Genomic DNA, 25,927 nt, shown 5'->3' on the forward strand with positions numbered 1-25,927 from the left:
TTTTGTTAGAAACACTTGAAATTACGAACTATTGGGACACTTAAAATTTCTATTAATGATTACGCAATACTGTACTGGTTGCTCTGTTTGTTTCTTGATTCATTTATGAAATAATAATCGAAAGTAATAATGTAGCAGAAAGTAGTAGACATTCATTTGTTAGGAAAAATTGTAAACCCTTTGTAATATGTTTATTTCCGCAGATTGCGAGAGTCGTAAGCATGCCTCTGATGTGATCGGACATATTTTTATATTTTGCAATAAAGATTTTTATAGCGGTGTCGCTAAGAAGTTCTTCTAACTGATCACTACACGTAACCCGTTCGGGCTCAGCGTGAGTACACTATTCCTATTCACTTCATCTCTTGATCAATTTGTTCCAATTCTGTTACTTAACGATTACTCCATGTGAATGAAGGCAATCAACATTCGTGTGTTAAGTGTTAATCGTAAAATGAGTATTGTCTGTCCTATTTCACGGTTCCTTCGAATACTATACTGGTTTTTTTTGTAAATGTTCTGTTTTCTGCTCTATTGCAGGTGCTAAGAGACTGTTCGGTACTGTTCGTACTCCTTTGCATTGGTGTTCTTCGGAATATAAATCACACTTGTCGGCTCAAAAGTATGGGATATTTCTCCCTTCATATATACGTCATTTATCATCTGAAATAACATTTGATAGATTTTTGTACGATTCCTTTCAGTAAAGATTCTCCATGTGTGGAGAGCACAGCTGCTATACAACTGCGTACTGAATTGAAAAACATCTGCTCCTTGGTACAGGTAAAATGTGTGGAAGGACTAGGCTGAGGTGAGTGTAATGTATTTCTTCCACATTGCACTTCATCAAAAGCTCATTGCTAAGTCAAATTGATTACAGCAAGAGTCCCACCAAAAACGCAGCAATATTCAGAAACAAATCTCTCATCTAGTGATGACGATGCTACAATTTAAAACCATATATAATTTTAAACAATAAAATAGCTACGCCTTGTACCAACACCAGGAAGGTTTTCTCTCTTCTAAATTGACTATCGATGCTGGTAATTCTGGTAACGAATCGGTCGATACCACCTTTGTCGATATTCATGCAGTTCTCAGATCTTGCTGCTGGCTGCCTTTCTTTTTATTTGCTCATCGTTTCTATTCTTTATACTACCGGATGAATGAGAATTCTCAGAAGCTTTTTACACGAAAATAAAAGCGATCTGAAAAAGTAATCATCCAGGTATTTTAATTTCAAAATGAAATTTATCAATGTTAATACAAGCTATATTTCGAAATAATTTCTATTTTTCATATGTACAAAATTAATATCGCAGTTTACATTTCAGTATCAATGAAACATCGCTGAAGTAAGCTTATCACAATAGTCTTTAGTAGCCAGCTGTTATTTTGCGGCACTAGTCTGTTATGTACTTGGATGAGTCAGTCGAAAACCGCCGTTTTATGCAACCTATCTGTTTAGCTTTATCGTTTTGTTTTGTGAAATATATTTGAGTGATAAAGCTATGAATTTGATGTGAAGAATTTATGTGATGAGACTGGAACGCATTTTCCATGTGAAAAGCACATGAAGAGATTTTTGCTCGTTTTAAAAAACAGCCAAACAGGAATCTTGTGTTTTATTCAAGTAACTGGCAAAAATCCCAGACCATTATTAACACCAAATTATCAGAAAAAACGTACCTCGAGACATTGATGCCAAAGTTACGTATCTGTAATCATTTATTCAATGTACCCCATAGCAAATTAAAAGAAATATAAAAATGGTCAACTCTAAAAGACCTTCATTTAGCTGATTGTTTCTGATATCAATGTAGAAGCTAGGTACATTTCGTCTTCCGCGATTTGCTTGACAGATACAAAAACACAAGTTAAAATAGTTTTAGAAAAGTACCATAACAACTATCGTAAATTCTGCGACAAATCTGTGTTCCTAAAACTCAGTCTATAAATCCATTTGTATCCAAGCCTGGGAACTACTACCGGAGAATGTTGTAGTAAACTGTATAAAAATTGTAAGTACACTAAACAGTCACTGTACTTATCAACACAGTTACCCTTCATCAAAAACTCAAGGCGAATGAAAGATAAGCGATATTGCTCATGACATGTCATGTGACTGAGTCCCGATTAAATAGAGCACACCAGCAAAACTGAAACCACCATGTTCATTAACTCTTGAAACAATCAGCCTTTCCTAAGCTAAAGTCATCAACTATTTTTTTGAATAACGACCAGGGCACGCAACACTTCCACGCAGCTAGCTAATACACCTGGTTCCACAACCCCGGATAGGACATCTATAAAACCGGCTGTATGTAACAGGGGGCCTTAAAGAAGCCAGGCGACACAAGTTGACCAACCAGCCTCAACACATCAGATCACTCGACGGTAACCGCTGCTGTTGATGATACGGACCACGGGGGACAAGAACGCTAAGCCGTGGAAATGGCTCCCGCAGAGGGCAGCCCCAGTCGATTGTCTACATCTACATCCACATGGATACTCTGCAAATCACGTTCAAGTGCCTGGCAGAGAGTTCATCGAAACACCTTCAAAATTTTCTTTTATTCCAATCTCGTACAGCGTGGGGAAATAATGAACACCTATATCTTTCCGTACGAGCTCTGATTTCCCTTATTTTATAATGGTGACCATTTCTGCCTATGTAGGTCGGTGTCAACAAAATATTTCGCATTCGGAGGAGAAAGATGGTGATTGGAATTTCGTGAGAAGATTCCGTCGCAACTAAAAACTCCTTTCTTTTAATGAAGTCCAGCCCAAATGCTGTATCATTTCTGTGACACTCACTCTCATATTTCGCTATAACACACAACGTGCTGATCGCCTTTGAAATTCTTCGATGTACTCCGTCAGTCCCATCTGGTAAGGATCCCACACCGCGTAGCAGTATTCTAAAAGAGGACGCACAAGCGTAGTGTAGTCAGTCTCCTTCGTAGATCTGTTACCCTTTCTAAGTGTCCTGGCAATGAAACGCAGTCTTTGGTTAGGTTTCTCCACAACATTTTCTGTGTGTTCCTTCCAGTTTAAGTTGTAATTCGTAGGTATTTAGTTGAATTTATGGCCTTTATATTTGACTTAGTTATAGTGTAACCGAAGTTTAACGGATTGCTTTTAGCACTCATGTGGATGACCTCACACTTTTCTCTATTTAGGGTCAATTACCAATTTTCGCACCATACAGATATCTTTTCTAAATCGTTTTGCTGTTTGTTTTGATCTTCTGATGACATAGTCGATAAACCACAGTGTCAGCTTCAAACGCGTGAGGCAATACTGACCCTACGACTTATCTCCGAAAATAGATTAAGGAAAGGCAAACCTACGTTTCTAGCATTTGTAGGCTTACAGAAAGCTTTGACAACGTTGACTGGAATACTCTTTCAAATTCTGAAGGTGGCAGGGGTAAAATACATGGAGCGAAAGGCGATTTACAATTGGTACAGAAACCAGATGGCAGTTATAAGAGTCGAGGGGCACTAAAGAGAAGCAGTAGTTGGGAGGGGAGTGAGACAGGGTTGTAGCCTATCCCCGATGTTATTCAATCTGAGTATTGAGCAAGCAGTAAAGGAAACAAAAGAAAAATTCGGAGTAGGTATTAAAATCCATGGAGAAGAAATAAAAACTTTGAGGTTCGCCGTTGACATTGTAATTCTGTCAGAGACAGCAAAGGACTTGTAAAAGCAGTTGTACGGAATGGACAGTGTCTTGAAAGGATAGATGTACATCAACAAAAGCAAAACGAGGATAATGGAATGTAGTCGAATTAAGGGGGGTGATACTGAGGGAATTAGATTAGGAAATGAGACACTTAAAGTAGTAAAGGAGTTTCGCTATTTGGGGAGCAAAATAACTGATGATGCTCGAAGTAGAGGATATAAAATGCAGACTGGCAATGGCAAGAAAAGCGATTCTGAAGAAACGAAATTTAACATCGAGTATAGATTTCAGTATCAGGAAGCTGTTTCTGAAAGTATTTGTATGGAGTGTTGTCATGTATGGGAGTGAAACGTGGACGATAAACAGTTTGGACAAGAAGAGAATAGAAGCTTTCGAAATGTGGTGCTACAGAAGAATGCTGAAGATTAGATGGGTAGATCACATAACTAATGAGGAGGTATTGAGTGAATAGGGGAGAAGAGAAATTTGTGGCACAACTTGACTAGAAGAATGGATCGGTTGGTAGGACATGTTCTGAGGCATCAAGGGATCACCAATTTTGTATTGGAGGGCAACGTGGAAGGTAAAAATCGTAGATGGACACCAAGAGATGAATACACTAAGCAGATGCAGAAGGATGTAGGTTCCCGTAGGTACTGGGAAATGAACAAGCTTGCACAGGATAAAATAGCATGGAGAGCTGCATCAAACCAGTCTCTGGACTGATGACCACAACAACAACATATTTAGTTTGAGCGTCGTCAATTTTTTGGATGTGAAAGACACTGGCATCTGAACGTTGTCGACCACTTGCAAGAGGACCGCACACAGGCCATAGTCTGGGGCATCGGCGGCGACGCTGCGCGCACCCTTGCGGAACAACCCTGCCAGGGGCGCCGAAATCTCGGCAGCGTGGGGTATAAGACGCCGATAATAGTTGATTTCACCGAGGACGGATTGCAGTTGCTGCTCGTTGGTGGGTTTTGAATCACCTCGACATACACCTTAGAGGCGTGTAAGCTGCAGGTATCAATCGTGAACCCGGGATAGCTGACCTCACGCGCAAGGAAGTCACGTTTCTCTCTCCGACAACGCAGAGAAGCCTCAGAAAAAGGCTGAAACAGCCGATCCAGCTTGTCCGCGTGGACCACCGCGCATGAGCCACCGACGATGACATCGTCCAGATAATTGGCCGGCCGGGGCACGTGGCTTGTGAGGCGTTCCAAATAACGTAGGAAAATGGCGGGGGCGCTGGCAATGCCAAACTGGAGATGGTTGCACCGGAAAAGACCACACGGGGTATCGATGACCAGGATCTGCTGCGATTCCTCGTCCAATGGCAGATGCAAATAAGGATCGCGCAAATCAATTTTGGCGAAAACAACCAAGCCCGAAGGACGTGTGAGTATGTCATCCACCGATGAGACACGATATGCATCGATGAGACTGAGAATTGACCGTGACCTTAGAATCGCCACAGATGCGTAAAGCACCGTTTGGCTCCTCGATTATTACGATAGGCGTCGCCCAGCGGCTGTGCGCGACGGGAGAGAGGATGCCTTCGTCTTGCAAGCGGAGAAGTTCCACCTGGAACCTGTCTCGGAGAGCAAAAGCGACCAGGTGGGTCTTAAAAATACGAGGAACAGCAGAGGGAAAAAGCTGAACATGCGCGGTGAAACCCTTCACCCCTGATGCGGAGGATGAGAACGTTTCGTATTTTCTGAGCAACGGCACCGGGAGGGTATCCGATGAGGGAATAGGCAACGCCTGTACCGCGTCCTGCACTGATAAACCCCACACGACAGAAAATGTCCACACACAGAAAGTTAGTAGCGCCGGGGGATCTGCAGGAAGGAACTAACAGCCAATTTGAACACACTTTATTATGTGATTCTTCAGTTTCTCCTGGCGCATTTCTTGCTCGAACAGTCCACGGATGTTCTGCCGGTCCGTAGTGTCCAAGGGCCATCAGACATGTCGCCATCGTCAGGATCGCTGACGAACTGAGCTCCTGAGGGTGGGCGGCCGTCTTAAATGCCCTCCCCTCTCGAAGTATTCTGTCAGCGGTCCGTGCCCGTACGTCAGCGGTCGGTGAGACGCTGGCATCGGCGTCTGTGGTGGCGTCGGCGTAATTGCCTCGTCCGCCCCAGTCGCCCCTTCCTTTCCTTTGCAGAGCGTCTTTTTAATTAGATTCAGTGCTGGTTCCCATGCCCTGCTGAGGTTGTAGCCGCAATCTCGGTTGATGTGTCAGTCTCTGGTACGAATTTCGATAGCCTCTCTAACGACTCTGTCCCAGTATTTAGATGTCTATGCCAAGACCCTGGTATGTTGGTAGTCCATTTCGTGATTTTTGAACAAACAGCGTGAACCGTGAATTTACTTTCAAAATATTTTCTTAAAGAATTTTCTTTGTTTACTAGCTGTTCGCTCAAATGGTTCAAATGGCTCTGAGCACTTTGGGACTTAACTTCTGAGGTCATCAGTCCCCTAGAACTTAGAACTACTTAGACCTAACTAACCTAAGGACATCACAAACATCCATGCCCGAGGCAGGATTCGAACCTGCGACCGTAGCGGTCTCGCGGTTCCAGACTGTAGCGCCAAGAACCGCTCGGCCACTCAGTTACTAGCTATTCATCAAGAACATTAACACATTTAATCACACTAGGTAAGCGTGGAAGTAGTTGCCAGGGAGTAACTGATGAAAATGAAATTACCTTTAGCAAATGGGAATTTTATTCATAAAAGCATTTTCAAAAACAGATTTAAAATTTCTAAGCAGAAAAGCATCCTCGAAATATCAAGTTACAGTTTTATTTAGAGGCAGGAAGAACAATATTGACAGCATGAGCCTTCGGGCTGAGAAGCTTGCCGCTCCCTTTCAACACGGCCGTAGTCACGACCGCTCACAACAACCTCTGAAAGACTACACTGGTGCAAATCTGCAACACACCAGATTACTTTAAAAGTTTTAACAACTCAACAAACACATTAACTATGCACCCCTTAAGGGGGATGGAAATGGTACAAACACTCACACTAAGAAATTATTTGCCACCGAAAGTGCAATTTGTTTTTAAAAGGACTCTTAGTGTGAAAGGGTGGCAGCTTTATAAAAATTACTATTTAAATAAAACCCATGAAATTCAGACTTACATAAAATGTACAACATGCTCTACATTACACATATACCGCCTCGCAAGATGATAGGCAAGATAAAAACATATTTCAGGAATTCGGCAGTTACACTTTAAACAATAAATTCGTTAACCCCGAATCCGACAAACATGACGGAGGCAGCTATTAACGTACGGCAGACCGACAGACAGACACTGCCTAACAAATGCTGATGAAAGACAGGCGAGCAAGCTGGGGACGAGAGACTGGCCAAGAAAACAAGTAGAATTTAACAAGTAAATGAAACAACATATCAGCAATCACTTAACTTCTAATAAACCGTCCGCTTCCAGGCGCTTCAACGGACGCAGGAAGGCGCGCCGATCTCCCGTCTCACGGCGTCGCAGCTCGCGCGGGCCAGACCGGTGTCGTGGGTTGATTCCTGTTGCTCTTGTGTCGGCCGCGAAGCCACTACCCCTCGCTATACGGCGCGGCCCACTGGCTGCCACGTGGTGACCTCGCATGCGCCGACGCTCAAGACGGACAAGGAATCTTGTGTCTCAGTGCACGACCGACCAACCGATAGATCCAACCGGCCTTAAAGGTCGATCCGAACGACAGACATCCTGGCACTCCAGACGGCAGACCGACATTGACTAAGCGATACACTCGGTCGGACCCACCCCTGCAGAGGACACGTGCCCTCAGGCTACCCAACATCCCTGCCCCGGGAAGAGACCGACCTACCGATCAATCCAACCGCCAATGTCCATTGCCTGAACAAACTCGAGTAGACTGGCTGCCTAACACATACTAGCACTCCGGACGACAGACAGACAGACTGCCCCTCACTGACCCGACTGACCAGCTGATCGACTCGCAGAGACTGACCCCAGATTCACTCCGACTGACCGACTCAGACTGACTTGGCTGACCAACTGCCTCCGACTGACTAACGAGCTCCTAGCGCCCCTTAAATGCATGTGAACAAGCAACCTTCCCCCTTTCCCACCAGAGGGAGACAACAAATCTGCGCTGGCCACAGCGGCCCCACCGCCAGAAACGAAGGGCGACTGCTTCACACTACGCGCTGCGGCGCGCTCTTCAAAACAGCAATTTTTATCATGGCTCACAGTGTTCTGCAACCGCAGACTTTTTGGGGTACTCTATTCGAGTGTGCCTCTGATGTTCTCGGCAACGATCTTTGATGGTGCGCACTGTCTGTCCAATGTAAGTCTTCCCACATTGACACGGAATCTGGTATATGCCGGCCGGCCGCAAACCGAGATCGTCTTCGACACTTCCCAGTTACGCTCGCGTGTTATTTGGTGGGCAAAAGACAGTTCCTACTGTGTGTTTCCTCAATATTCGTCCTATTTTCCCCGATAGTGCGCCAATTTACGGTATATAGGCAGTGGCTATCTCTTTTTCTGTGACTTCTACGTTCATAAAACGTCTCGACAACTTCAAGCTGAAAGACTCAGATATCCTGGTGAGTTTTGACGTTGTATTATTATTCACTAAGGTTACCTCTTCGAGAGTCAGTTGAGGTTATTGCACAGAAATTTGATGAGAAGACGACTGACCTTTTCAAGCACGTTCTGACCACGTATTTTCTCTTTAATGGAGAATACTATGAGCAAACAGAAGGAGTCGCAATGGGGAGCCCACTCTCGCCTGTGGTCGCGAATTCCTATATGGAGAACTTCGAGGAGGAAGCTTTGGCGTCATCCAAATGGAAACCAACTTGTTTTCTACGTTATGTGAATGGCACGTACGTGATCTGGCCCCACGGAAGGGAAAAGCTCCTAGACTTCATTACACACCTGAACTCTATACACCCGAACATCAAATTCACTATGGAGACCGAAGCAGAAGGAAGATTACCATTCCTGGACGTCATGGTCAAAAGAGCGGATGGCCACGGGCGACTAGGACGGACGAGGCAATTACACCGACGCCACCACAGACGCCGACGCCAGCGTCTCATCGACCGCCGATATGCGGGCGCGGACCGCGGAGAGAACGCCTCGCGAGAGGAGGGGATTTAAGACGGCCGCCCGTCCTCAGCTCAGCTCGTCAATGCACCTGACGATGGCGACCTGTCTGATCGCCGAAATATTGTGCCCGTTGGACACTATGGACCGGCGGTACACCCGTGGACTGTTTGAACACCTTATTATAACTAAAGAAAAACGCCTTCTTGGCATACACTAAATTTTCTTCGCAAGAACAACCAGAAAACCCCACAATTCTTGTCGTGGCAAACCAGATAAGGAATCAAGACAATGGAATAAAATACTGACCAAAATCTACTCTACAAAATACAACGTGCCTCAACAATGCTACGGTGACTGAATACAATGCTAGGACCGGCGTAAGTACTGGTTCAGCTGTTCCAAGCGGTTGGTAAACACTGGTGGCCTGACGGCCTGGGCGTGCTTATAAAGCCAGGTCAGCGGAGTGCTACATGAGTCATATGAGCTCCAATTGGAGGCACAATCACATGTTGTCTGGCGAACTAGTTCCGTATTTATTTGGAAAAATCTGTTACTGTTTCTGCCCGCTGGCGAAGTTTCTCTCCGCGCTTCTGAGAGGGCGTTGGCAACCCATATTGCGTGTCGGTTGTGCGGGTCCTCTAATTAATAAGGGGCCACTACGACACTGTGCTACTCTGTGTCTGTGCTCCCATGCTAGTAAAGATGTTTTCGTTTTGTAAACTGTTTCTGCAGGGTAATCAGTGTCCACTACATTGCAGGTTGTCACTGAGTGCTACTGCTGTTTCTTTGACAGAAAGGTGATGTGCTTTTTCAGCAGGGCAATCCACATCCACGTATAGCTGCTCCGACGCAATATGTTCTTCATAGTGTAAAACTGCTCTGGCCAGAAAAGACCACCAGATATCTCATCAGTTGAACAGTATGGGACGTGGTGAAGCGAGAACTTACTCATCCCCCAAAGCCTGCAAGATCTGCTGATGAATTGCAACAGAAGGTGCAAGGCGGTTTGGACAGTCCACCGTAGGAAGCTATTCGGCACCTTTGTGATCGGCGAGAAGACGCACGTGCGTTGTCGCCTGAGGGCAGTACATAGCGTATTGAATCAACTTCTTGGCCACCATTTACTGTGCCGTGTATGTTTAATTTGGTCTACATTTATCATGTACTCCTAAAATGAGCTACTTGCCGAATCACTGGTTAATTAAAATGCACTTGCTCTTGCGAGACAACGTCCCAAAGATGTTCGGGCTCACATGTGGTTCCTATTCGTCGAAATTTCTTGGCTCGGACTCGTCTAGGGGTTGAATCGCACATGTCGCATTACACACCCCAAATTAGACACTTGAGACCCTTTGGTTAAATTGTCTGGCTGATGGCAAGTTTGTGAAACACAAAGATAATATAACATGTAATAACAGCAATAATAACATCGGGTACTAAATTAATGACCCATAAATGATGTAGCCCACACAGTTGCTATTTGGTTAGAATACTGTTTATTCAGAAAGGAAACTAATAGCGAAAGTAGTCGTATATAGAGTTACTGTTACCCTCGAGCGCATATCCATTTGACACATTTCGATCATTCACAATCTCATCGCGAATTTCAAGTCCATATCGTTAACCACGCGAAATGTTACAGTTCATATCAGATGCGCTGCCACTCACCGCTCAGAGACTAAGTCCCATGGTATCACACAACGCGAAATTTTCTAAGCCGTTTCACTTCCTAGGTACCTACAGACCGACCGTCCGCTTTCGCGTCTCCACCAGTACTCTCCCTTTTGGTGTCTACAGCCGAACTGTAGTCTTTAGTGTCTAGAACAGAACTGTCCGCTTTCGTGTCTGGACCAGCACTCTCTCCCCGTCCACGCGCCGATCATCTTCGTTCAACTGACTAGGGCAGTTCTCTTTCCTGAGGCCATCCATCTGATTGGCTACAGCTTATTCTACAGTATTTTACATTTTAACATATTTAGATAATCAAAGCTTCACCACTTTCACGTCATAAATAAACAGTAATATCCATTACATAATAAACGTTAAATTCTTTTACATAAAACCAATAGAATTATCTTCTTAACTTTGAGTGTCACGGCCAGTAGCCTTGCACCAATGTGCTTTCTGAAAACAAATAAAGAACAAAAGTAACTGTTATGCACTAAACCTTACAACAAATATTCTATTACCTAATGATTCAATAAGGTGTCATGCTGTCATCGTTCAGTGTGTTTGGTGTGGAGGAAATGATGATCTGATGCTTAAATGAAAATACTGATAATTTAAAGTTACTATATCTTTTAAACAAATAAAATTATAGGGTTGATATTTAAAACATTTGTCATTTTAATGACGCGCTTTTATATGAAATGACGATCGTTAAGATCGACCAAAGCGTTCAGATTTTAGCATTCAGGTTTTGTTACAAAAGCTTGTTAATTTCACTTCGGCAGTAAATCTTAAACTATTATAGATATGATCAATATTCATGTTTTATTGGGATCACCACGAAATTTTATGGAGGATGACAGATTAAAATTACTGTCTTCATTCCCAGCATTACTACAGAATTAAATAGTTTTCATAAATGCTTCCCTTTATGGCCGATCTTAGGTCCGCCATATTTAACACTGGTATGTCTCCTCGGCCACAAAAGCCTTCTACTGGGTTCCATATGACGTAGGTTCTCTTCTGTCTCACTCGCACACTACAGCGTTTAGACCTCAATAAACAATAGGCGCCTGTGAATTTCCCCATCGCGTGGTGACTCTACGCCCTTTGTGGCATGCGGCTCTGGACGACAGAGTTCGTTTCACAATTCCCGTAGGCTGACTCTTTCGGCTGTATATTTAAATAAGAGCGTAATGCTTGTTATCTCACACTCTTGAGAATGTCGTTTTCTTTTTTCTCCGGTAGTGTTTTTACAAAGTTCCTCACGGTTTCTATTAGAAAATGGCTTCAATATCAAAGCCGTACAAGTTCATGGAGCAAAAACAAATCTCTTAGCAACTGGAGCCGAACTCTTTAGTTCGATTTTAATACTTCTGCAGGGATGTTAACTGTTCCTGGAAAGTGAAGTGACATCAGATAAACTCAGTACACAAGTGACGTGTTCGATCTCACTGATCATTTCATTTTTACTTGAGTTGACTATTCACAGCACGTATTTGTCCTTGTTAATCGCCTAGGAAACTGGGCTTAGAACGTGGCGGTTCTTGGGGCCAGTGGGTAGGTAGAAGAAACAGCTGACTTTCTCAACACGAGCTTAGGAAAAAGGTTGCAACGTACCTGAACACTGACAGGAAACAGTGCGAGAGTACCACAGGGATGGGTGGGAAGCAGGGAGAATGAACTAAAACATTGCATGTTTAGTAACAACAGTTTCCGGACCGTCATGATAGCAATGCATGTTAGAGCGCCGCTTCCAGGACGGGTAGGTTTGCCGGCTCCACATCGAATCCACCTGGCGGAATAACGACGAGGGTTGGTGCGCCGGCCACCCTAGATATGGATTTTAGGCGATTTCTCACACCTCACTAGGTGAATACTGTCCTGGTACCCAAGTCTCGCTTTGGTTGCACGATTCGCAAAAATTTAGAAAGCTTTCATACACTGCACACGAATAAAACAACGCACCGAAAGTTGTATTACAAGTATTCCACCCCAGTGGGGAGGGATAGGGGGTAACGGGGTGGCAACAGGAAGGGCATCAATTCACTATTTTAAATTTAAAATTAATCACACCACATCCATTACAAACCCCGCAACGACGTGGGACAAAGGCACAAGGAAAAGAAGAACGTTAATAGCAGTTTCCAGGCTTCAGGGGACAACCGAAATCTTTTTAAAAGTCAGAGGACTTGCCACAGGGCGCATATTATTAGATTTATTATTTGTTATCTGATTTATTATTGGTTTCGCTCATCGGTGATCCCTAACTTCCAGTCTGTGGAATTTACAGTACATAACAGCTAACCACAACTTACTACATGACTTACAATCATGTCCCTGATGGCAGTGCGTTAAGGTTTTATGTATATAGCTCCGCTAGGCACTATCGTCATCTTTTAGTATTTTTATTTTACATCAAGGACATATGTTTGTACATGGAACTCATTTTTTTTTTTTTTTTTTTTTGATCTAGTGTGGAGATTGCAATTATGCTAACATGGCACTTCTATAACTACTGTTGTCAGTATGGTCTTGGCTGCCCAAAGCCAATAATAAATAAAAATAACATAATTGGTGCCTTTGTCACTGTGAAAGATGAGGTCATTATTTCGTTGGTGATATTATAATCGGTGTTAGTAATCTCACGCTTAGCAAACCGATAAACACAACCATCACACGTAGAAGAATACCTTTCTAGGTCAACTCTTTAGTCTCGCATGACTTTCTTGGCTATGGACAATGATTGCACTTACACATGGTATGTGGGACACCAAACAAAAGCTTTTGCCTTTTGCTTCTTCTCGGTATTTCTGCCTTGGTAAATCACGCAAAAGTGTACCCAGACAATGCATACATTGCTCTACACTATTACTGAACATCTTTATGAAACTTCCAGTTCTGGCAACTATAAGGGCTTCAAAGAGGGTGGGCCTCGAAGTGAACTATGTTAGGACACGAAAATGTAAAGAAGCTTTTGAAATGTGCAACTGCAGAAGAGTGCTGAATATCACATATTGACTAAATGAGGTCAGTTAATAGGACACATCGTGAAGCATCAAAAATTGTTAATTTGGTAATGAAAGAAAGTTGGCGATTAAAGTTCTAGAAGGAGACCAAGGGATGAATACAGTAAGCAGATTCAAATCGATGGATGTACGTTACAGTAGTTAATCTGAGATCAAGAGGCTTGTACGCATCAAATCAGTCACTGGACTGAAGACCACAGCAAAACACAGATCATTCCATATTGTTTCATCTTGATACGTATGGACCAAAACAAGAAAAGATCGTTAGCAAGTATATGCCTAAAGTGCATAATTTAAAAGCTATGACCACTCGTTCCACATTAGGGAAGAGGAACAAGTGCATATCTCTTAAGATATGCACTATAGAGTCCGTATGTTGTATTGGGTGGTGATTTTTGGCGTGACAAACTCTCAGTAACCCATGACCACATGTTTCCAGTGGGTGAAAGACTTGAAGAATGTGCTGTTGAGGGCAACATTAAACCCCTCCCCCTCCCCCCTCCCCGTTCCCAGATAAGTCAGAACAGCACCGACAGCCTGTAGTCTTGCCTTATTTTGCTGAAAGATGTCTCGGACACCCCGAGAATAGAGCACACCTGCCAGACTTACAATGTAAAAAAAAGGTAGCAGCTCCTGTCAAAATTATTGGCCATGTGAATCAGTGACAATCGTTTTGCTTTCCCTATTATATTCAATAGGATAACGCCAGCTGTTACAACCATACAACTATGACGTTGCTCTCTGGTAACGTTTGTTCTCCAAGGAGACTCCACACACGGATACTTCCATCATGGTATTGTGACGTAGTATACCACCTGTGATGTCGATGAATACACTAGTTTCGACGCACCTGTCTCTTGTATCAAGTTGAAGCAAACTGCCACAATGATCGCCCTGTTGACAGAGTGCAGTGCTCCAAAAGTCGTTGCACTGTCCTTATGGACGGTTGTCTTCCTCAGAACAAGCAGATTTCCTGTCTCGAAGTACTTGGGTGCACGACGCATCAGGAGTGAACTTTATACATGTTGTCCCAGAAGAAATGGCGAATATTCGAGGACATGACAGGAACGATCATTCGAAGCAGAAAATTCTAATAAACTTGACCTCTAAAATGTTTGTCTTTAGAGCTAGTAGCACTTTTCCATCTACGATATTTTGAAATAAATCTCTTCTACCGCAAGAGCTTCGCTTTCCATATTTCGGGACGTAGTATGGACCAAAACAAGAAAAGATCATTAACAAGTATATGCCTAAGGTGTATACTTTAAAAGTTATGACCAATGGTTCAACATTAGGAAGACGAACAAGTGCTCGTATCTCTTAAGATATGCATTATAGATCCCATGTTTAATGGACATTTTTTCTTCGTTTGGTTCGTACTACGACCTCTCAAGAAGTGGAAAGCAAAGTGCTTGCAGTAAAAGAGATGTGTTTCACAGTATCGAGGATGAAGTAGTTCTAACATCTATGGAGGGGAGACTCCACTTTAAAACTTGTTATTTTCAAAAAAAATGTGGTTATTTCGCATCTTTGGAGAGTTTAATCTTAGGTCCAAAAACGATTTGGCTGCGTTACAGTACGTCTTAGAAAACCTTAAATGTATGTGTGTGAGGAAGCGTGGAATACGGACGGCTGCCAAAGATAGTTATTGACTATAGTTATTGACTTCTATGGCCATCAAACAGAACCATCTACACGCCGATGGAATAACTTTTTGCATTTGGATGTTGTCTAAATTCACAATTAAAAACTCGAAAAACTGTTACAGAGGAGCAGTTGCCAATAGTCTCAGATGTAAATAACATGAAGTCAGCCATTTATGATACACTGTTTATGCTCACTGAGTGAGCACTGAAGAAAAACCAAAGCATAAAAATGTACGAGCTGTGAACTGTGACGATGTATTTACAATAAGAGTGTTGCAATAAGTGAAACGGAAATAAAATTCACACTCTTCTTATATAGGTATTATCTAGATAGTACCTGACTATCAGAGACTCGCATCTGATGCACTACTGGTAAGATGCACTGATGGCAAGACACAAAATGCAAATGAAAGTTTACATGACGTCATTTGGTCCAGGAGTCCCAAAGAAGTTTTTGGGTCTAAAAAGAAGATATTTTTTGATCTTGTAGAAAGAGACGTCTGAAGACTAAACACAACAGTAGCAGCAGTATTCCTTTATTACCCTCTCAGCATAAGATCTGCTTATCTAGAGATCAAAGACGTATGAAGCAGTTGACAAGATGCTGTCAGGAGAAGGAATAATTGAAGAAAAAGGCTACCCTGGTCGAATCAGTTATTATGAAAAGATCATGATTTTGAGATATTCAAAGAAAACTGTTTTATGCTTCAATGTTAGAAGATATGAAGTACTTGGAGTTTTGTAGTCTGGTGTACCAGGAAACCATTAAATCAACACCTTTAAATCACCAATTTTTAGTTTCATATTCTTCAAATTAATTTTCTTTTATCTTGGACTCATGACCTCTGCGAACCAAATTAAAATAAATAATAGTACAACTATACAATTTTGAAAAAATTTATTAATAAACACAAATTACAAATAGTATTTTCACATAATCATCATTACAGATAAGTATTGTTGCAACATTTTCTGTAGGTTTCATACATTTTCATCTTCTTCAGCTGTTGTACGCCAAGTGAATAAATCAATATAAAGTTTGTGCTCCTCCGGGATGTACTGTTCTAGTTTTTTTATATCGTTTATCTTAACTTTGTTTATGGGACATTTCTCTCCGTGTGCGAAGGTTGTTGGGAGTCTGATATTTTCTAGGAGTTTTAAAAGTCTGAAAGAGTTTTGAGTTAGTCCATCTATGAATGATCGAGCTACTAATACCCGTGGGTTGTGGCTGTCATACTCAAACATATTGTACTGTGAAACACTGAAGTTGACTTTCATTGAACTGTCTTTTCCCATTGTTTCCAAACTCTGGGAGTTGCGTTTAAAAAGATCTGGCCACTAGTCCTTATAGTTCCTAAAAATTTTATCCTCAAGGTAGATGACGATGAATGAGTTCTTTTTATTGGCAGAATGAAGAATAAGTTCAATATATTCTTTCACAGTGTAAACGCTATCAGCTTGTCGTAACTTTCTTCTTATAGCACCGAACACCCTTTCACAAGGCAGGAAAGAGTGCCACCGGATAGGAAAGTACTGAAAATTGTTTTCAAATATACCAAGCCCTACTAATGCCATAAGGAATCGGACTACTGTATTGTTACGGTTATGTCCTGGACAACCATCAGAGAAAATGTGCATCTCCTTAATATTTTACCTAAGTAATAGTCTTCGAAGAAAGCAAGCAAGGAACTACAAATCTCATTAGCTCCCTTTATGGCTATTCCTTCGTGGAATACAAAGAAATGAGGTTTACCAGTTTTCGTAATTTCTATAAGACCTTGTAGATATCCATCTAGTGCATGCTTGCTCCAGAATTCCTTGAACATTTTCAGGACCTGGCCTCTGTCGATATCATCAATGGCATCAAAACAGCGAAGCTTACAACTGCAATAGAAGAAAGCAATGCTTAGAATAAACAAGGGAAACATAGGCTTTACGGTTTACTGTACATATACAAAACATGAATTCAACAATTAGTTTTTTAATTCATACTTACTTGCAATTTTTCCCCTTTTTAGTTGCAGGGATGTGTTGTCCTTTGTAGTTAATGTACGCTTCTACTCGTAATACAGGGTGTTACGAAAAGGTACGGCCAAACTGTCAGGAAACATTCCTCACGCACAAATAAAGTAAAGATGTTATGTGGACATGTGTCCGGAAACGCTTAATTTCCATGTTAGAGCTCATTTTAGTTTCGTCACCTACGCTTCCACCTACGCTCAGTGGAGCACGTTATCATGATTTCATACGCGATACTCTACCTCTGCTGCTAGAACATGTGCCTTTACAAGTACGACACATGTGGTTCATGCACGATGGAGCTCCTGCACATTTCAGTCGAAGTGTTCGTACGTTTCTCAACAACAGATTCGGTGACCGATGGATTGGTAGAGGCGGACCAATTCCATGGCCTCCACATTCTCCTGACCTCAATCCTCTTGACTTTCATTTATGGGGACATTTGAAAGCTCTTGTCTACGCAACCCCGGTACCAAATGTAGAGACTCTTCGTGCTCGTATTGTGGACGGCTGTGATGCAATACGCCATTCTCCAGGGCTGCATCAGCGCATCAGGGATTCCATGCGACGGAGGGTGGATGCATGTATCCTCGCTAACGGAGGACATTTTGAACATTTCCTGTAACAAAGTGTTTGAAGTCACGCTGGTACCTTCTGTTGCTGTGTGTTTCCATTCCACGATTAATGTGATTTGAAGAGAAGTAATAAAATGAGCTCTAACATGGAAAGTAAGCGTTTCCGGACACATGTCCACATAACATATTTTCTTTCTTTGTGCGTGAGGAATGTTTCCTGAAAGTTTGGGCGTTCCTTTTTGTAACACCCTGTATATCCTTCTTTATGATGTCTGTATTTATCATAATGTAGTATACCTTTCGTCTTGTTATGGCTGTTACCTTCATCTGAATCCATACTCTCTTTTCTGATTAAATTGCCACTAACTAATGAAAGATTATACAACAACCACACAAGATTTGTCTCACAATGTGGTGCCAACAATAGATCAAGAAATCGGTGCTGGTAAAATCTGATTATTGTTTATGTAGGGACATAAACCGTAGGCTACTTCCGGTGATTTAAAAAATATTACATAAAACTAATGAGAAGATGTAGTATGAAAACGTCAGGATTCTTAAGTGTTTCGGCAAAGATTTTCTTGGCTTTAAAGCCAGAAACTAATGACGTTCTCAACACGGATACATGCGTCTACAGATGGAGAGTGCAAAAATACTGAAACATGAATTTGTGAAAAATTGGACTCATGACCTTTTCATAATAACTGATTCCCAACCAGAAGCAGCCTTGGAGGAGCAGGAAGAAAGAACTTACGTTGCTGATGAATTTTAATGACTATGTGTCTTGTATTAACATCCATTCTTTAACAAAATTTTAAAATCCGTTTTCCCGTAATTTGTTTTCAGTGCCAACATTTTTATCCTATTTATTAACCGATCTCGATGAAATTTTTGCAGGACATGTTCTTTAAGCATTTTCATACTTGTATACATTAATATTATCAAAACGAATTTCGTCTATTTTATTTCACATTTATGCACTGACATTTAAAGAAAATTTAAGTTTGAAACATGAAATAAAGACTGAAAGTAAATTAATAACATTTCTCAAAAAATCAGTGCAGAAAACTATTGAATTATGTCTTGTGAATGCGTAATACCCAAATGTGAATGTGAAAATTGACATTTGAGTACAGAAAGCTGGTTTTCAAAAATACCGTTAAAATCGTATTAAAAATTTAAAACTCAAAAATCAATGAAACTCTGGACTTCAAAACGTGGTATTACTACATCTTCACATCAGACATGATTTTAAAATTTGGTTGAAATCGGCGAAAAAGAAGAAAAGTTTAATTTTTGCGTCGAGTCTCCCCACGAGGTGTGCTTTTTAGTGGTCATGTTTGTTAGATATTTTTGCTTCGAATAATTGTCCCTGTCATCTCCCAGAATGTCCGCTGAGATTCTGCATGGCATCGTGTATAGCTCTCCTGAACCTATGCATTCCACTATAGTCGTAGAATCCGACCAAAGACATCACCGAAAGAGAAACCGCAATCCTGACAGGCCACGGTTCAGCCACTATAGAATTCTTCTCCGAACTGGTAGACGCTTCTCCTTCTTACAAGTGGCGTATCGCGATCTTCTGGAAAACCAGATTTCGATTTTAGAATGAGTAACTTGCCGCGTAATCGTTCCTTGCATACAGTATCTATGTGGCATTAACGCCACCTTTTCCTTATGTTAATTATTTGCATATCCAGTTCAATTGTTACATACCTCTGTCATGGTGGTTTAATTTCAATGGTGACCATTGTAAAACTAGTCTTCACTCTGCAGACCGCCAAATGGTGTGTGGCGGAGGGTAGATAGTGTTCCAGTATGTTTTGTTCCCTTCCTATTTCATTCGCGGGTGATACGCGACAAGAGATTGTCGAGACCCTTCTGTAGAGGCTGAATTTCTCTAATTACAGAAACATGGTCATTCCGCGAGATACAGGTAGGTGTATGTCTCATAACGTGGTCTTATGGAACTTCGCAAGTTTCCAACGTCTTCCTTCTACAGTTTTTAATAAAATTCATATATCAAGCAAATAATTGTTTACACATAGTGTTATTATGTCGCTATTACGTATAATACTAATATTTAATTTACAACAGATGGCAGCATCGTTGTGTCCGTTTAACGCCACACGGCGCTGAACTTCGAACTACATAGGCGTGCTCAGTCATTTATTCTGTTCTCCAAGTGTCACGCTCATTTCTCCTCTTCGCTGACATAAGTTGCAACCCATTGCCGCTAGAGGCCTCCAAACTATAGTGTGAAACATGACGATGTGTAAAGCAACGATGTCGGTGCGAGAGAAACAACACGCTGCAATCGAATTTCTAACCATACAGTACATGCCTCCAATTAAAATGCATAGGAGAATGAAAACTGTACAATGAAGACTGCATCACATCAGTAATGTTCGTCGTTGGGTTGTTCGCGCTCGTAATGAAGCAAACTGTGGAGCTAAATTAAATGTGTTAGACAAAGCGCAGATTCCCCCACCTTCACCTATCTGATACTCACCATTGACAATACCTCACCTGGATCCCTCATCTCCGTTCTTTACAATCCAAAGCCCACAAATGGCTCCGTCTCCTTTAACTCCTCTCTGGCCAGACATGGGCGTTGAACGCCTCTACCATCCTTCACACCTACAAATCCTTAATCATCTCATCCTCTGTTAAGCCAGCAGTTCCGCCTGGATATCCGCCCCTCCCCCCCCCCCCCCAAATTCTATAAGTCCCTCCAGATCCTTGAGCTCCATGCACTCCACCTCGCCTTCCGTATATGCCTCCTGTCCCCCACGTGGATCCTCTATGACCTGATTCCTTTCCCCATCTTCTCAGTTTCCTCGAACATATCCACGTCCCCTACCTCACCTGCCTACTTCATCACCCTCATCCCCTGGTTGCGCCTCTCCTCTCCAACCCCTGCCCTCTGCTGCGCCTTCACCGTTGTGTCCTCCCTGCCCTCCACCTCTATGCCGTTCATCTCCTTTCCCAAGGTGGCTTCCATCAACTCCTCCTCCCGGATGAGGCCCTCTCTCCCTCCATTTATCCCTCCTACCAACTCTGATCCTCCCTCCCCCTCCCTCCCTCTGTCCTTTACCTGGGCTCCCCCTCTCTCCCCCCCCCCCCCCTTTCCATCCTGCAACGACGGTCATCAGAAAAATATCTGGTAACATAAAGCACTCAGTTTGGCTTATTAAGAGAACGTGTATGGCCACCATGGTAGAACTGCAGTTCAGAAAACTGTGTGCTTACTGGTTGCCTCGGACGCCCACACCTTACATGGTACAGAGGAGATGGGACATGTGTCAACAATTTCTTTTGCGTTTTGAGAGTAAGGATAACGAGTTTCTTAAAACCATATGACTGGTGATGAAAACTGGGTTAGCCATTTGCACGCCAAAAAAAAGACCATAATGGAGTGCCGCCACAAAGAATCACCGTCGCCAAAATGTTCCTGACCATGTCATCAGCAGGCAAAGTCATGCCCACAGCGTTCTGGGAAGTTCAAGGTGTGGTACTTTCGAAGTTCATGTCTAAAGGCAACACTGTAAATTCTGCAAGGTACTGCGAGGCCCTCAGATAACTGAAAGCACGAATTCGAAGAGTTCCCCCACACAAGGCGTACTCTCTCCTTCATTATGACAATGCCACACAACAAGCGAGTGTTACGACGTCATTAACATTCCGACGCCCCGGGTTCGCTATAGTCGATTACCGTCCTTACAGTCCCGACTTGAGCCCACTCGATTTTCATCTGTTTCCAAAATTTGAAGAATACCTTCAACGACTTCACTTTGATAGCGATTAAGCTGTGGAAGAACAGGTGAGGTTGTGGCAGTATCAGCAGTGTCCGTATCAGCAAACTGGTCTCTTCTTGGAAGAAATGTGAGTTTGTGCAAAATCAGGCCTTATACAGTGGCAGTATGAACGAACTGGTCTGTCGTTGGAAGAAATGCAAGATTGTGGCAAAGTAAAACATTCTAGTGACATTGTCAACAAACTGGTCTGTCGTTGGGAGAAATGTGTTCGTCACCAAGGTGACGGTGTTGAGAAATAAACATCTACATTCGAAGAATAGAGTTGTTGAATGTTGATAACGTTTAAGTATTAAGAGTACCCAAATAAAAAAATTCGGAAGCACTACTTCTCAGCAGTTCCGCGTAATTTTATAGAACATCCTTTGATCTAAGAATTACCCACGTATTATCCTGGACAGTAAATGCAGTATGTGATAATTTCATATTAAATAATATGAGCTCTTTCATTTTCATTAACTTGTCCATTCATCGTTTTCAGATTCAAACCAATGTTTGTATCGTCATTTTTCTTTTGTTTTCCGTCGTGCCTTAGTTGCTGCAAAACTTATGGAATTATGTTCTGTCTATGCAGCTAAATGAAAGGCAGTTTGCGTTTTGTCATACACTGCGTATGGCAAAAAAGCTTTGTTTCATTTATTGCGTAGATACAACACTCGACCATGAACAATGTTTGTATGTTGCATAAGTAATCAATCTTGATATGATTAACTTACTATATTTTTGCACGCTACTGATCTGTCTTGACCTTGCACTTTGTCCAAAACGTCCTTCACAGTATGTGCCTGTATATTCATTCTGATATCAACGTTGGAGCCTGCTTTAACCGGTCTGTCGAAGTTGGCGGGGGCTGGGGAAAAGAGGGAGGGGGGTGGGTGTGCAGGGGTGGCACGGCAGGGACAAGCAGTTGGCTTCATTCTTTCCGCACTGTGTCATTTGTGTACTGTAGATGACTTTGTTGAGAGTCTACGCTGACGAGTTGTTTGCGCTGTAAGTTCAGTTAAAGGAATGAATATGTCTAACACAATGAAATCACCTGCCGAATAAAAGCTACTCTTCAAGAATAGAACATGGGAATACACCGATCCTTACGCCTTCATCCGAAGCACGTATTATCATTTATTTCGTGCAGTGACATCATGATGCATTGCAGAGTGTTTCAGAATGTAGCCCACGAAGATGGCCTCGCAATCTCGTGTTCATCGCCACCGCCTGTGTTCATCCCTACAAACACGCGTGATGAAATTGTTTACTTTCACCAATACCCGATCCGAGCGCTTCTGAAAAGAACGCCACAGCACTAGCGTGTGTTAACGGCCTCATCTGTGGACATACGTGCTCTTCTGTAGAGCGTAAAGTAATTAGTTTCTAATCCCTGCGAAACAGGGCTCATAAGCTCCTTTGCTTTCGTGTAAGCTGTCAACATAGTTGCAAAGTAATTTTCTCCTTTGACAACTCAGCTGAAAATGAAGTCTTGCGCCTCCCTTGACGATGAGTTATTAGCGACGCCAGCGGTTGACGACACTCCCTCCAGTCTCTCTCCTTCCCGCATCTTTAGCACTTCAGTTCTCGAGGGACAACTGTAAGTCCACACTACAGTTTTTAGTGCAATACAAATACCGAACGCGCTACGCAAAACATATGTACACCATTTTCGTGTATGTCTCATTTTAGAGCTTTCATACGTGGATCGGGTTACGATCACAAAGGACAACCAGTCACATGAAGGTAGCACGCAATACTACTGCGAATACGTAAGTTTCGTGACGACGTTTCTGCAATACAAGGGTTGTTTCACTTTTTTTAAGGGGGAGGTTACTATCTTTCACCAGAAAAAAGCGTGTCCCTTGAGAATTTTTTCTCGAAATGTGTTATAGATATCAATGTCAAATTTGGTCAAAATGTTTATTGATATTTCCTCTGTTGTTGTTGTTGTTGTGGTCTTCAGTCCTGAGACTGGTTTGATGCAGCTCTCCATGCTACTCTAACCTGTGCAAGCTTCTTCATCTCCCAGTACCTACTGCAACCTACATCCTTCTGAATCTGCTTAGTGTATTCATCTCTTGGTCTCCCTATACGATTTTTACCCTCCACGCTGCCCTCCAATACTAAATTGGTGATCCCTTGATGCCTCAGAACATGTCCTACCAACCGATCCCTTCTTCTAGTCAAGCTGTGCCACAAACTTCTCTTCTCCCCAATCCTATTCAATACTTCCTCATTAGTTATGTGATCTACCCATCTAATCTTCAGCATTCTTCTGTAGCACCACATTCTCTTCTTGTCCAAACTATTTATCGTCTATGTTTCACTTCCATACATGGCTACACTCCATACAAATACTTTCAGAAACGACTTCCTGACACTTAAATCTATACTCGATGGTAACAAATTTCTCTACTTGAGAAACGCTTTCCTTGCCATTTCCAGTCTACATTTTATATCCTCTCTTCTTCGACCCTCATCAGTTGTTTTGCTCCCTAAATAGCAAAACTCCTTTACTACTTTAAGTGTCACATTTCCTAATCTAATTCCCTCAGCATCACCCGACTTAATTCGACTACATTCCATTATCCTCGTTTTGCTTTTGTTGATGTTCATCTTATATCCTCCTTTCAAGACGCTATCCATTCCATTCAACTGCTCTTCCAAGTCCTTTGCTGTCTCTGACAGAATTACAATGTCATCGGCGAACCTCAAAGTTTTTATTTCTTCTCCATGGATTTTAATACCTACTCCGAATTTTTCTTTTGTTTCCTTTACTGCTTGCTCAATATACAGATTGCATAACATCGGGGAGAGGCTACAACCCTGTCTTACTCCCTTCCCAACAACTGCTTCCCTTTCATGTCCCTCGACTCTTATAACTGCCATCTGGTTTCTGTACAAATTGTAAATAGCCTTTCGCTCCCTGTATTTTACCCCTGCCACCTTTAGAATTTGAAACAGTGTTCCAGTCAACATTGTCAAAAGCTTTCTCTAAGTTATATTTCCATTTCCGATCGAAAAAATTCCAGTTTATAGAGGATTCCTCTATAAACTGGAATTTTTTCGATCGGAAATGTCGAAGAGCAGAGGCGGGAGTGCCGTCGGAACGAAACAAAATTTCTATGTAGACCTCCACGCGCGGTCTGTCACAGGTCAACCGGCTAGCCTGAAATCAAATCTGAGTTGACGTTAGCGAAGTATATAAGATTTTTTAGGAGCTGTATCTCGTTTGTTATTTGGACCACAGGAAACAAAATGGCGGCTATTGGAAAAAAATAGGGTTTTTTCATCGATTTTTCGATTTCGTCGGCCAAGTAAAAAAATTTATAGTTGATGGATCGGAATAAAAAGTAACAATTTAGTTAGCTTCGTCGGAAACAAATAATCAAGCCAATCAGTTCAGAAGATTTGAAGTTACCATACCGCACGATAAAAAAAAGTCATTTCGAGAAAAACGCGTTTGAAGTTTTGACTACATACAAATGCAATATTATGCAACATACGTTCAAGTCCCAGGGTGACGTCCATCGTTGTCATGGACTTCAGAATTGCTGAACACCTTTGGTGAAGCTGCTCACTGCCAGGAAAGTCGCCATCTCCACAGTCATCGCACCAGAATGCAAATGCGTGGGGGCCAACTTCCAAACACATGCGTTCAAACTTTTATTTGAATTTTGTGTGTTTCCTCCCAAGCACCGGTACAATAACTCCTCCTCCGAAAGATATAAACTGGTGTGTGAAATAGGCCAATTTCAGGCAAGTGCATTTTTTGTTTTTTCTTCAACCGCGAATAAGAAACATTTCCGTTCCGTATTCGGAAAAACCGTTTCAGGGGTGGATTCTAAACACTTTTATGGATCTAAAAATGCAATTTAAAAAAACCGATTTTTTGAACCAAAAGATAGTATACCTTCCCTTAAGCTACCAATCTTTTGACTGGTCTGATGGTGCTCTATTTTTCTTTCTAAGTCGTGTTAACATTTCCATCTCTACGTAACTATCACACCAAACACCTTTTTAAATTGTTCCTGCATATTTAAGTCCTTGAGCGTCCCTATTATTTTTCACCACTACCGCCCCTCAAAGCCCCAAGTTATGTAATCTTCCCTAGACTACTTTCCTCGTCTATTCTTTGTACTATTACTTCATTTCTTGCTTTAAACTGTCTGCTTTAAAATATCCAGACAAGTATTAGTGGACGTTAATACGGGATGTCTCCACTCTTCGCCTTTACTGCGACTTGAACTCTGCTGGATACACATTCGGTGAGGTGTCTGAAGGTCTGTGGAGGAATGGCAGCCCATTCTTCCTCAAGAACCGAAAGAGCCGAAACCAGAATACGTAGAGGTGTTGGATCCTGCGTCTGGAGCAAGTGAACATTCT

The sequence above is a fragment of the Schistocerca americana genome, chromosome 1, assembly GCF_021461395.2.
Source record: "Schistocerca americana isolate TAMUIC-IGC-003095 chromosome 1, iqSchAmer2.1, whole genome shotgun sequence".
Classification (NCBI taxonomy): domain Eukaryota; kingdom Metazoa; phylum Arthropoda; class Insecta; order Orthoptera; family Acrididae; genus Schistocerca; species Schistocerca americana.